The sequence below is a fragment of the Chamaea fasciata genome, unplaced genomic scaffold (genome assembly GCF_029207755.1).
Source record: "Chamaea fasciata isolate MVZ Bird 193981 ecotype frontalis unplaced genomic scaffold, bChaFas1.0.hap1 SCAF_375, whole genome shotgun sequence".
Lineage (NCBI taxonomy): Eukaryota > Metazoa > Chordata > Aves > Passeriformes > Sylviidae > Chamaea > Chamaea fasciata.
The window spans coordinates 57,611-71,416 of NW_027094460.1; the positions used below are offsets into that span (position 1 = coordinate 57,611).

The 13,806-nt window shown below is 53.7% G+C and overlaps 2 long non-coding RNA genes across 2 annotated transcripts; one reads left to right on the forward strand and one right to left on the reverse strand.

Annotated features, from left to right (window-relative positions):
* The first annotated feature begins 9,245 nt into the window (after positions 1 to 9,245).
* LOC136305355 (uncharacterized) lies at positions 9,246 to 10,337 on the forward strand. The gene is made up of 4 exons (XR_010725281.1): positions 9,246 to 9,318; positions 9,514 to 9,656; positions 9,792 to 9,914; positions 10,019 to 10,337. It is a non-coding gene; the product is annotated as an uncharacterized lncRNA (long non-coding RNA).
* On the reverse strand, positions 9,499 to 13,277 carry LOC136305356 (uncharacterized). Its single transcript, XR_010725282.1, has 3 exons — positions 13,184 to 13,277; positions 11,482 to 12,128; positions 9,499 to 9,585 (listed from the first exon to the last, which is right to left on the reverse strand). It is a non-coding gene; the product is annotated as an uncharacterized lncRNA (long non-coding RNA).
* Positions 13,278 to 13,806: the final 529 nt, after the last annotated feature.

Sequence of the window (13,806 nt, forward strand, 5' to 3'; positions counted from 1 at the left end):
CATGATAACGACCCATCAGAGGCAGGCTCATAAAACCGTAGTAAAGCACTTTGACAAAGAGGGTGATTTCCCTGACCGTGCTCCACCCAGTAACTGTGGCCTAATGTCCTTCCTAACTGAGGGGCAGGACACACAGTCTTTCCCACTGTGTCTTTGAAACATCATGTCGGGAAGTGACCAGGGACATTCTCTTGTTTGCAGCAGTAAGCTCTCTGAGATGGGACATGCCTCTCACTTCATGTCTATACAAGTGCCAGGTGCACTGCTAGAAAAAACAATCTGCGTACAGGAGAAGTGCCAGCAAGACTGGCAGCATTCAGGGGGGTGGGGAGCGGGGACCTTCTGCTGCCTCTCCTGAGGAAATGGAGTGAGGTTTCATTCCAAATGAAACGTGAGGAGACTGGCTTTGCAAACTTCATGGGTCACATCTTCTGTCTCGTGAAGTGGTGGGGGTCTCTATGGTGTTTTGACTAGTTTGGCCAAGGAGGAGCTCATGATCACCAAACTCAGAACTTGCTTAGCTCAGCTCACTCTCTCTGAAGCAAGTCAAAAAATAGCAGAAAACAGCAAATCATTCCCCTCCTTCTAAACCTGCTGGGTGGAGTACTTCACTCAGTATTCATTCCAATTTCTATTTACACACACAAGAATGTTTCCTAACTCTGGCTCACAGAATTGGTCCTCTCCAGTTCAAATTACAGCACACTTGAAGCTCTTGTTAGATCGTATCATCCATAGCGCCTTGTGAGAACTTACAGCATCCAAAACAAATTCAGAATTGGAAAAAATTATGGAACAGGCTTCTCTACAACGATTTTCAGCTTGTATCCATAGAAATAGAGGTTGGATTGGGAAAACTGCGCTCTGTTATTTTAAATAATCAAAATGTAGTGATTACTGTAAGGTATGTGCTTTGTTTTAAGTGGTCTGACACTCATTTCCATAGAAACAGAGAGAGGATAACAGCCCACTTGTTTGAACTGTCCTGTGGATTCTGTCTGTGTCAGAATGCAGGAATATAAAGCTTTTAAAAATGTGGGAAAGGCCTGGGGTTTTGTTCTTAATTATGGGGGGTTTTTTTGTTTTTTTTTGTGTTTTTTTTTTTTTTTTCTTTGTTTTAATTCTCAAAAGCCAAAAAGAACATTAGGGAACTTCTTGGAAATTTTATTCTGGGCGAATAGAATGAAAATGACAAATACCAGCTCTTAAAAAATTACAGGGGAGAAAGCAGGAAGAAAAAGCAGTAGGATGGGGAGAAGTGTACACACACACACAGAGGAATGTGTGTGTGTGTGTGTGTGTAAAAGTATTTCTGAGATATTTTTCTGACAACTCTTGTTATTCTACATTAGATCTAGTGATTTTTTTTCACTAATAGAAGATTTTAGACCATCTAACTGAACTATTTTATTTCAAATTACTATTTTCACATTCACTTTCTTTATTTCACATTGTTTTCTTCTTAACTGACACACTAATTTTATCGGAATTTCCATACACTAAGCAATGATATGAGTTTTGAATTGGCAGTTTGGCTGAAATTCAGGGGAAAATGAATATCAAGGAGAAAAAGAAGTGAAGTGCTCAAATTTTGTCTTTGCTTTTTTAAAGCTTCCATGTAACAACACAATTCCTGCATTTCTGGCACAGTAAAATCATTCCTCCCCAAGTTCAAAAGAGAGAAACTCACTGAAGCAGATGTGATATCTTTCTTGGATTCTAACTTCTAGACTTTCAAGTGATTTTTTTCTTTGGGGAAAAAATGAATCCAATTCCTGTTGCTCGTGAGGGAAGGACAAGGCTGAGATTCTGGAATTCTACATGCTGAACATGTCTGGATTAGTTATATTGTCTTCCAGCAACTGAATATTGCCAGCTTGTAGAAGCAGCTTTCAAGGCTGTAGCAGAGAGGTGCATTCTGCACATCGTGATAAACACTTACTCCCTTCCTGCCTTTGTGTTTTATGCTACTGTCTCCAAGTTTTCTATTCACACACTACCCATCACGGGGGATAGCAGAGATTCGCAAAAATACTTTTTATATTTTAGGGTACTTGGTTTTTAGGTTAATGTTGAATAGCAAAGTAGCCCCCATTCAGCGGGAAAAGAAAAAGAAAGTGTATACATATATCTCAGTGCCATTCTACTGAAAGCATGTCTTCAGTTCCTGTCAGCCACAGTGTCCGTGAGTTTTCCTTCTCCACAGGAAGGCTTCCCTGGAAGATGTGTACAAGCCGGAGCACCCAGCTGCCTCTTGCGCTGTGCTGTCCTTCAGCCCTCCCCGCTTCACCTCCCTGGAGGTTACCTGCATTTCAAACCTCTCCCAGTTCAGTCATTCCACTTGGAAACTGCCTTTGCCTTCGGGTTATACTTGCACACTGCCAAAAGAATGCCAGGCTCATTCCTGCGCTTTGGGATGGTCTTTTGCTTACAGCATCACCAGGCTAGAAAAAGTTACGTTATCTCACTGGGAAGATTCACAAATACTCATCAGGCAACAGCCCTGGCAGACCTTCTGATTCAAAGCCTTTCAAGCACAAGAATGGGATACTTCCCAGTGATTTTGGATGCTGTCTATATTCTTCTGCATTGATTGCGCTTCAATGACCCCCCACAAAATTTGTTTGAATTTTAAAACCCCGCTGTGTTAAGAGAATCTTCCCCCACAAAACCGGGGGACAGACAGTAGAAAAGGTTTGACTGCAGCAATTTGCATTAAGTGTCCTTTGCAGGCTTTGACTATTTCCACCCACCCCTGAAAGAGCCTGGGAGACGGGCATTAACGGCCAATCATTAGGCAATGGCTTTTTGAGATAACAATCAGGCTTGCCTAGTATCAATGAGACCTGTTAAAATTAAGTCTTTGCCTTGCAGAGTCACTTTGTGTTGTCATGTGGGATGCTGAGATGTGACACAGCACGTCCTCTTCCCCTAAACAGGTTTAATCCCATCTTCTCATAATCTCAAAATTCTGTTTGTCCCTGCCATGGCATCCTGGTTATCAAACCAGCTGCCCAAGACTACGGAGGCATAGTCTGATATATGTGATACCCCGTTGTTTTTCTGGGTGTTAAAAGGGACAAGGTGAGGAATAAAAGTGGATTCAGATTCAAACACGAAGACCAAGTTGGTCAAAGTTCAGTGTAACCTCTGAAAAGAGGGGCCAGACTTTGGAAATTCAAATCTGGATGCATTCCAACTTCAGTTGGAACAGGAGGAGAGGAATAGTTTTAACACAATTAGTTTGGTCCTGTTAGAAATCTATATTATAGGGTTGGCTTTCCGCAAAATGTATGTTATATAAGTAATAATGTTGTAGTAAAAATATAAGTTTTTCTTTTATTTCTTCTATTAGTAAAGAAAACTAAGCATATTAATATTCGCTAATATAGTATGCTTAAACTGTCTATTTAGCCAAAATAACATCCAATAAACATATAAAAAAGACTCTGCTATTTGCTTAAACTGTCTGTTTGGTCAAAACAACATCCAGTAAACATACAAAAAAACCCCTCTACTATTAATATACCAACTATCAAACATCTACCATCTAAAAAAAGCACAAACCAAAGCCCAAATTAAAAGTAATAACAAAAACACAAACAAAAACCACATACTCTAAAAAAGCAACCCCCCAAAAAAGCCATACAAAACAATTCCTAAAATATAAAAACTAATTTATAAAAAAATGAATATTCAACAAACTAATGCAATAAAAAAGTATCTAAAGTATAACTTTAATATAGCAAAGTGTAGACTTAGCTGAGTGCCAAGTCACCCAACCAACCCTATTTTGCTTTTTTAATCTCCCTTATAACTTTATTAAATTTATTTTTAAATTTTACATTTTAAAAAAATCTCGTTTTTCACAGTTCCATCATCTTTCACCTACTCACTCATGGGGTTTTGTTGATTTTTTTTTTTTCAGGAGAAAGATCAGTGTGAACATGCATAGCAGGATGTAAACATTTGGATATTCATGTTTACCCACTTTACACCCCAGCACAGCCCCAGGAAGAAAAGATGCTTTCATTCCCCATTTCCAGAGTTGGTTCTAAGCTCTCTTTCCTGAGGACAGCTCTTACAGGAACTGGGAAATGAGTGTCCTGATTTATCCCCTTGAGTCCCTCATACCTTAAAAGAAGCACCAAATGACATTTGAAGGTAGTTTAGCAGGTAGTAATGACAATTTGTTGGAACTTCTCACCGGTTCACTTTTCTGTATCACAAAAGATTACAGGGAACAACTTGAACTCTCTCAAAGTAACTTCAAGATGTTTCCCCACTTTGCAGTGAAGGTTTTAAGCCAAGCCTACACACTTCAAACTCAAGACCCGCTGGAGTCGGAACGCTGCGGGGATGAGGCAAGGAGGTGCCACCGGTGTGAGGAAAGAGAGAAGGTCCTTTTGCAGCCTGGAAGAGTCAGTGCTGTTTGCCCACTGAAATCCCCCACCCAGAGATCCTGCCAGGCGTAGGTGCCAGCTGGGTCCCCTCAGAGACCCGTGAGCCGAGGTGTAAGGGCTGCAGCGGCAGACTTGGCAGGGTCGGGCACGAGGGCCGAGGGCGCCTGGAGCAGGCAAGGCAGGGAAGTTGGGCTGCGGGGGACGGGGAGTGATGGGGAGCACCTGGCACCTGCCTCGGGAAAAACACAGGCGGGGAAACGCGGTCACGAGTCGCGGTGTGTGCAAGTCCGTGACAGTCCTCCAACCATTGCCAGGCGAGAACGATGGGGGAGACGGTGAGATGGAGCCTCTAGAGCAGAGGGAGGCGCGAACTGCTCGGAGAGGGGTGGGGAGAGCCGGGGAGGGCGGGCGAGGTGCAGCCGGCTCTGAGTCAGCCCGGCCGCGCGATGTGCGCGGAGGGCAGCGCCCGGCACGGCGCCGCCGGGAGCCCGCGTCCCTTCCCGTCCCCTCCCCGCCGCCCCCGCGTCCCGAGCGCCCGCGCCCGCCGGACCCGCTCCCGCCGCGGCCGCTGGCAGGGCTGCTCCGCCCTCGCCCTCCCTCTGCCCCTTCTCCTCCTCCGCCCGCGGGGCAAGGGCAGCCCCGAGGGCGCCAGCCGGGACCGGCCGCACCATGTGAGGCGGCGGGGCTGCCGCCCGCCCCGAGCCGCCCTCTCCCGCACCATGAGGGACGGGGATGCGGGGCAGCGCCCACGCCGCGCACAGGCAGAGCCCGGGCCGGTGCCGATGCTGGGGAACTGGGGCAGAGCCCGGGCCAGGGGAGTGGGGCCGGGCTGAATCCTACAGTCTGTACATCAGCCCTAGAATTTCTCTGTCACGCTAAAAGTGATTTGAGCTCGAGCCCTGGAGCATCCCCTTCCCAGGCCCAGTGATTTCAGCTCTTGACCCACAAGCTTTATTTCACGGCCAGCTCGCTTCTTCCAGCTCCACGAGCGCATTTCTCCGACTCTGGCAGCTGAAAATTCTCCACCGTCCACGGGGCAGGGTCTTCATCTTGGCCCCAGCTGAGCAGCCATTGAGCCCTGACCCCACCGTGTCTATGCCCACCCCGCAGTCAACATCCCAGCCCCAGCCCTACAGTGGGTATCCCTGACACGGGCAATATCCCAGCAGCACCAGCATTTCAGGAGCAATCTTACAGCAATCCCTTTTCAGCTCTCCACCCTCTCTCCCATTTCTGGGCTCAGTACCCAGCTACAACATCAGTATCACAGGCCTACAGTCATTTCAGCGCACCAATCTCACAGTCAGTTCGTCAGCCCTAAAGTTCCTATGTTACTCTAAAAGTGATTTGAGCTCGAGCCCTGGAGAGTCCCCTTCCCTGCCCCAGTGATTTCAGCTCTTGACCCACAGGCTTTATTTCACTGCCAGCTCTTGTTTCACTTTTGTCTCCATGTCTTCCCAGCACTGGCACATAATAACGTTGCTTTTGGTTCTCAGAGTATGGTTGTTGTTTTAGGTCTAACTCTGTGTTGTTTCAGCACAGCTCTTGTACCCACATTCCAGCCCCAACCTACTAATCCTTACTGCAGCAACAGCTCTACCATCCCTATCCCCCCCTTACAGTGATTTCAGCTCCAGTCACGCAGTTCCCGTCCCGGCTCCATACTCCCTAGACCAGCCCCACAGGGGTTTCACCCCAAACCCTACCATCTTTGTGTCTCCTCCAGCTCTGCTGTCTCAGCTCCAGCTCCTCAGCGTCCCGCTGCTTGCCGCTAAAAGCCGCTACTGCTTCTCCCTGCAGCTCAGGACTGTTGATAAGGCCACAAGTCAGTTATTATCATCGCTTCAATGTCCTTAGGAGCTCTACCACCCATCCTCCTGGGTTCCCAGCCCTGGGAACACTTGGCACCTGAAGCCCAACATCTGTCTTCCCCCTCTCGCTGGGTCTCAGCCCAGCACTTGCCCCAAGGCCCCCCTCACCTCCCCCAGGCAGCACCGGGGGCTGGGAAGAGCCACTGGGCCCCTGCTCCCCCATCCCAAAAAGTGCCCTTGTGTTGGTTCTCGGGCCCTGGTGCCCTCCGAACCCCCACACCCTCAGCCTCTGCTTGGTACCACAGGGCAAGGGCTGGCAACCCCCCAGGCATCTCCTGCAGGCCCTGAGCTGCAGCTCCATCCCCTTCTCCCGTGGCATTTATCCACTCCAGCCCCAGCATTCCCATTGCTCCTCATTGTTTTGGGCCGGCCTCTAGTGCCAAGATCCTTATTCCACACCCTGGGGCTTTATGCCTCCACTGGCCTCGCAACCGGTGTTTCAGCCCTAGCCCTACAACCTTTACTGAAGTAACAACAACTATCTAGCAAAAGAAAACAAAAATAAACCAAAATAATGTAATAAAGCGACGAAATTATTGAAACGGAGTAATAAAGAAAAAAATCATAATTATTTCGAATAAAACAAAATAAAACATTAAAACTGAAAAAAATGCAGCTTTATTTTTGATATCTTAAGCGTTACTTTGTATCCAGAAACCACGGAAGCACTTCTCCCCTGGTAGCCCCAGCCGGTCTCCCCGCGCCGCACCAAGCCCCGCACCAGCCTCCGGCCGTCCGAGTCACGCAGGGCGCGGCGGAAAGAACCGGGCACGGCCGGCAGCGCTGCCCCAGGACACCGCCAGTCCCCACACGCTAGCACAGACAGACGCGGGAGTCGCGTGCGGGCTCACCGGCGCTCCCCTGACCGGAAGCCGCAAACATCCCGTCCTGGCGCAGCCGCGCTCCTCCGGCCGCGCTCCTCCGACCGCCCAGTCCCACCCGTCGCTCTCCGCGCCGCCGCCGAACTAGCGCCGAGACCCCTCAGGGCACGCTATTTATCCCCCAGGGCCGGGCCACCCCAGCCAATCACAACCTGAGGCAGCGGCGGCCGGGCCAGCCCAACCTATCACAGCGCAGTGTCGGCCCGCCAATCCCGGCCCGCCCGTTCCCGCCCCCCTCGGCTCCGCGACCCCCCGCTGTCCCCTCACGCCCCGCTCCCGCCATTCCGCCCGCTCCCCGCCGTCTCCCCGTTTCCCTGGGAGAACTCCCGGCCGGGACCTCAACGGGGAGCTCCCGCCGCCCTTCCTGGGTCCCGGCAGCACCTGCCGAGGCTGCGGCAGCGGAGGCACGGCTCCGCTCGTTCCCAAAGCCGGGGCGGCGGGAGGGACGCCTCAGGCGAACGGGGGACCGGGACCGGGCTGAGGGGCCGGGCCGCGACTGAGCGGGCGGATCTGGGCGGGACCGCGCCCGGATTGAAAGGGCGGCTGTGATTGGACGGGGCGGAGAAAGGCGGGCCGGGATTGGCGGGGCTTGGCAGCTGAGGCTGCAGCCAATGGGAGCGCGAGCGCTCAGGCGGGCGGAGCCAGGGGCGCTCGGGGGTCCGCGGTCGCCCGGGGTCCCGCTCCCGAGACCCCCGTCCCCTTCTCCGACCCTCCCTGTGCCCCGGTCCCGGCTGAAAGGCCCCTGCAGAGCCCCCACCGGAGCGCCCGTCGGCACTCGGGGCAGGGAGGGGCGTAGCCGGCAGCCCGGCCGGGAGCGGTTCCGAGTCGCCAAGGCGGACTCTGCGGTAGCAGCGCGGGCCAGGGAGCGGCGGCGACGTGGGGGGGAGGGGGGTCGGCGGCGGGGAGCGGGGGCGCGTGCAGAGCCCGCTGCCGGCTGTGGGCGCCTCTTTCCCCGCAGCGGTTCCGCTTCTGCGGGGACTTGGGCGCCCCGACTGGGTGCTGGCCGAGATCAGCGCTGGGAGGATCAGCACCCTGGCCAAGATACTCAAGTGCCCGCCCCCCGCCTGCTGCGGGCCCGCTGCTCACCGCAGGGGGGGTCAAGCGCTTCAACACTACAATGGCATAATCAGCAACATTATTTAATCTCGTGTTCTTCATGCAAGCCTCAGCGTTAAGAACACTACCGGCCTCTTCTAGTAGTAATAATATGCGTATATTATGTATATGTTATTAGTATTAATATTTAGGTAAGAATTGTTAGTGTTAACACTGATAGTGAGTGTGTTAGCTGGTGTTTACCGTGGTGCTCTGCTCTCCCACAGTATGACAAGATCCCGAAGCTGCCCTTAGATGCAAAGTTAGGTGAGCACGGCTGTCCTTACCACGATCCCCTGATGGAGCCATGCTCCAGGCATGGGCAGCAGTGTGTCTGGGGATGCCTTTCCAAGGTGACAGAGCTCACCCCCCCTCCCGTCTGCAGAGTCGGGGGATTTGAAGGCGACCATTGCTGTCCTCGGCTTCATCCTCTCCAGCGCGGCCAAGCACTGGGTAGATGGTGAGTCTCTGTCAGGTGACCTGCAGCAGCTGGGGCTGCCCAAAGGTTCCTCAGGCGTGCTGGGATGTTGCTGACAGTTCCCAGCCTTGCCTTCACATCCAGATGGAGGGCAGGCTGGCTGCTGTGCTGTCCTCTGTCACCTCCCTTCTGTCCATCAGTCCCTGGGGCCTCCCCAGGTGCTTTGGTGGAGTTTGGCAGCTTCAGGTCTGGTGTGAGCAGAGGGGTTCTTCTCTTGTCTCCCCTCAAGAGCAGAGCATGCCAGCGCCTTGTGCCATTCCTTTGAGGAGAAGCAGAGCCCCTTCCAGGACTGGCTCAGTGCCTGCAGCCTGAGGTGTGAGCGGGGTGTTGGGTCTTAACAGGAGTGTGGGGGTCAGTGTAAATCACCATGCTGGAGTGAACCGGGGTGCTGACACCATCCCACTCCCCACCGTACTGACCCAGCTGGGCTCAGTGTGCTGGCACGTGGATTACACCCTCAGCTCCAGCGACTTGCAGGAGGTCAATGAGCCCGTGGTGCACCTGACCTTCAGTGTGCGGGACAGAGTGTGAGAAAATGACAGCTGTCCCTGCAATGCTCTCGGCCAACAAGTTCCAGGTGCTGCTGGCAGGTGAGGCGCCCGGAGGGGTGGCAGCAGGGAGGATTCTGCAGGGGAAGGTGCTGTGGGAGGCACGCTGGGAAGGGGATGCTGGAAGGGATGCTGCAATACCAGCAGCTCCCCCACATCTCCGTCCTCTCTCTGCAGTTCTGAAACAGCCCTGCCATTCCCTCCATCTGCCCCAGACCGCTCACCATTCATTTGCAGGCTTGGTTTGATAACCAGGATGCCATGGCAGGAACAAACAGAACTTTGAGATTACAGAAGATGGGATTAAACCTGTTTATGGGAAGAGGAGAGATTCAATCAACCCCCTACGAAAAAGATGCTGTAAAATGCATGAGCTGTTTGTATGATCTTTTAACCTAATTATTGTAGTAGAAACTATTAACCTTCCTGAAATGGTATACAAGCTTTTGGAAAACCTCAGTGAAACCAAATTCTGATCACTGAATCAGTCTTCCTGTCTCTCCTTCAATCGCCAGTAGCTGAAGGGCCAAGGAAGGGACGTGCTCATGGGAGGAGGAAAGTGACTGCTGCTCCAGCCTTGCCTGAGGTGCCTCCAAGTGTCAGAAGAAGCTGCTGGACATCTGCTCGCAGGGCCAAAGGTGAGACTGGCAGTCCCTGTGGGGGCTGTGGGGAGCTCTCCCACAGCCCATGGGGCAGAGCCAGATATGCCCTCTGACTCCTCATTTCCCTCTTCCTTCTCCAGGTGCAGCCCCTGCCATGTGAGTGTCACCTGCTGCCACCTCCTGAGGGACATTTAAGGGGCCAAGAGGAGCTCAGGCAGGGCCTGGCCACAGACGGAGCTGCCCTGTACCTGTCCTCACGCTTCTTTGCTACTGTTGCACCCTGCCAGTGTGGGAGGGAGAAGCTGAGCCTGGTGGTGGGGCTTTTTATGGCCGGCCACAGGCATTTCAGGGGAAAAGGGTGAAAACCACATGCTGTGCTGGACTCTGACTCTTTCCTCTCCCTCTTCCCTTTCCGGCTGCTGATCCACTGCTTTTAGTTGACTAATAAAGTATTTTGTGTAGAAATCACCGTGCGTGCCTTTTCATGGGAAGGATAAATCCCTGTGCCCAGTCTCTTCCCCACAGGGGCTGAAGCAGACTTCCCCTCCACCTCATCCCCAAAAAATAAAGGTAAGCTCAGCCTCCCCAGTCCCAGGAGTGAGATGCTGCTCAGAGGCAGACACTAAAAGAGCAACTACAACAAAGCCCCTGGGAGGAGGAAGGTCAGTGCAGTTACCTGGAAACAAGTTAAAAAAACAGGCTCCAGCTTGTTTTTACATAATCCTCTTGATTTTTTTGTGTTTCCTCTTCTGCAAGGGTGGTGCAAGGGACAGGCAGAGGGAGAAGGAAGGGAGTAGAGTGTGTTTCTACACTCACTGCTAGGCAAGATGAAGGCTGCAACACAGGAGTCACTGTGGAAGCTGCTGCTCCCCACACCTCTATGGCTGGAGCAGAACTTGTGCACACCAGCCTTTCTGCACCTTTGTCCACACTTAAAGAACTCAGAACTCGCTCAAGACCACCTACCCTGGCTGGGCAGTGGGCAGCTGTCCTCCTTCCCTGAGGAGCGGGGTTGTTCAAGCGCGTCTCTGCAACACTTGGGTGCAGGACATGGGGACACTGCTGTTCCCTGGAACTGCTGCCTTGCACAACGCTCGGGATGGGGAACAGCTCAGTCTGTGATTTGAGCTCACAGTGTTGGCCTGGGTGGTTGCAGGAGGACCAGGAGGTCAGAGAGCACACGAAGGCTGCAAAGGAAAGCCTCAGGCCCTGTGGCTTCAGCAGCAGGTGGCCCCACACAGCCAGATGCTCCAGGAGGTCACAGCTGGGGGACAAAGCACAGGGCTGAAGGGACTGATCTCCATCGCCACATGCCCCAGCCCTTCTGCAGGGACTCACAGCATCGCCTCCGTAACGGGGAGGGAGGCCTGGAGCCGGGCGGTGACTGTGCTGCCATGGGCCTCGTACAGCCAAACCACCAGAGCCTCAGCCCTTTCCTCGGCCTTTGGGGCAGCTCAGACAGACGAGACAGGCATCATCTCTCCAACACCAGTTGCTGTGCTCAGCTGAGCCTGGCCACCACTCGGTGTGGGTGAAAGAGCAAGCCCTGCCCAACAACAGCACCTCAGCCCCCTGCCCTCCCCTCGTCCACCCCAGCACCTGCCTGACAGTCTCCAGCACGATGGCGGGTGAGCTGACAGAAAAGGCACTCCAGGATGGGCACTGGGCACAGCTGGCTGGACCACATGGAGGGGGCAATTCAAACTGTGGGCTTGCTGAATCACACCAGCCTCCTGAACGGAACCTGCAGCACAAGAACCTCCCTCCAGTCAGCCTCTGTACACTGATGGGCAGCACGACGGAGAGGGATTAAAAAAGAACAGGGACAGCAAACAGGACACAAGGATCCCATGGGAAACAGTGGCACGGGGAGCACCACAAAGCCACAGAGAATAAGCATGAACACGAGGCGTGGAGAAAGATGGAGAAAAAGAGAGAGTGCCAAACACATGGCAAGGACAGAGGGATACAGAGACAAAGAGGGAAACAAGGACCCAGAGAGGAAATGACCACAGCACACCAGTGGGGAAAGACAGGCAAGATGCTTCTCACTCCAGCCACTACACAAGTGCAGCTTCCCTGGAATTTCATGCTCAGCATCTCTTCCAAGCTCAACAGGTGAACAAACAGGTACCGCAAACACCTCCTTTCTTTGGACAAACCCATTGGGAGAACCTGGAATCCAAGGATGGATCTTAACATGGCAGTCCCACTTGCTACTCTCCACCTTTTCTCCAGCTTAGTCCTGGGCTGGAAAACAAAAAACAACACTTAAAAACCAATCTAGAGGTGTCTTGAGGATGCCCAGGCCTGGGAGAAAGAGAGGTCCCACCACCACCCTGTTGGCCTTTTCCCACTCTGAGGAACTGTGGAAATGCCCATACAGTTCCTAGGTGGACAGCCTGGGATGTTTTCTGCACACCAAATGCCACAGCCCTAAGCACCAGAAACCGGAAGATGGTCGGGATTGCAATTCACAGCCTCAGTGAAACCTGTGTGGGACAGCCAAATCATCAGTGTGCAGAGGAATTAAAAGTCACCATTTTTAAAAGTTAAAATATCCATGGAAGTTACTGGCTACTTAAAACAGTGTGCTTCATACAGCCTCCCATGCTTATGGATTTATCAAAAGAAGCAGCTTCAGGTTCCTTCCTTTTGGAGCCCAATTCCAAACAGGAAACTTCTCACATCTGCTCCTGAGAGAGACAAATGGAACTTCAGGAGCTCAGGAAAGCGACTCCCTCCCCTGAGTCACGTCTCACCTGTCCGAGCACCCACAGAGCTTTTATACTACCTCTCTCTCAGCTTTCCACGTTCATTTAAATGTAAGAAGCCTGCAAGCTCTGCCCCAGCCGCATCTTCCCTGCGCCCCAGCACTGCCCCACCCGCTCAGGTGCTGCTCCCTTCTGCTGCGCTGCCCCTCGCCACGGGGCCGAGGTGGGAGAAACCGCAGGTTTTGCTTCCCAGGAAAGGCTCCGCCGGGCGGCCCCAGCCGGCCCCGCTGCTCCTCCCCGGCTCCGTGCCCGCGTCGGGACCGCCTTCGCCCCACGCAGCCCCGGCCGCCCGCTCCCGGCCCGGCTCCGCTCGGGGCCGCCCCCCGCGGCTGCCACCGCCGTCCTCGGGGCTTCTCCCGGGACCGGCCGTTCTCCGCTCCGCTTCAACCGCGCTGCGGCAGCTCCCGCCCTCCTCCATTGTCAGCACAGCCCTCACGGCCGCCACTGCCGCAGCCGGGGCCCGCGCCCGGCGCTCCCGAGCCGCTGCCGGCGGCCCCGCGGGGTGTGACCGGTCAGTCTCCCTTTCTTTACCTGAGTCCCAGCCAGGTTTTCCGGGCAGCTTTCAAGAAATGTGGCTGTAACTGCAGATCAAAAATGAAGTAATTGTGATAGCATAACTGGGGTGAGGAATGACATTCTGAGTGTGAACAGAAAGCAGCCGCTGCTGCTGGTCGGGCCGGCCGCCGCCCGGCTCCAGCAGCGACAACGAGTGCTCCCGCTCCGGGCACAGCGGCCCCCGACATCGCCTTCGAACCGCCGGCCGAGGAAGCGACAGGGAGGGCGGGCACCGGTCCGGGATCACCCCGAACTGCCCTCGGCTGAGTCCGGCTGCTGGCCGAAAGTCGGCGATTTTCGTCACGCCTCGGCTATTTTCGGCTGCACTCGGTTACAATAGGTTGCGAGCAGCGTGCCAAGACTTCCGCCCTTCCTCGCCGCCATACTGGTTGAGGCTGAAGCCACTTCCGGTCGAACCGTCATCTTCAGTGCGGGCACTCGCTGGGGTGCCCCCCCGCTGCTGGCACAGGCGCCTGGCTCAATGGACCGCCGGCAGCGGCGCGGTTGAGCCCCCATCCCGTGTCCGCACACCCGCAAACGCCGCGGAAAATCGCGCCCGGACGGCTCCGGGGTCCGGGTCGCGCGCGCAGGCAGCCGGC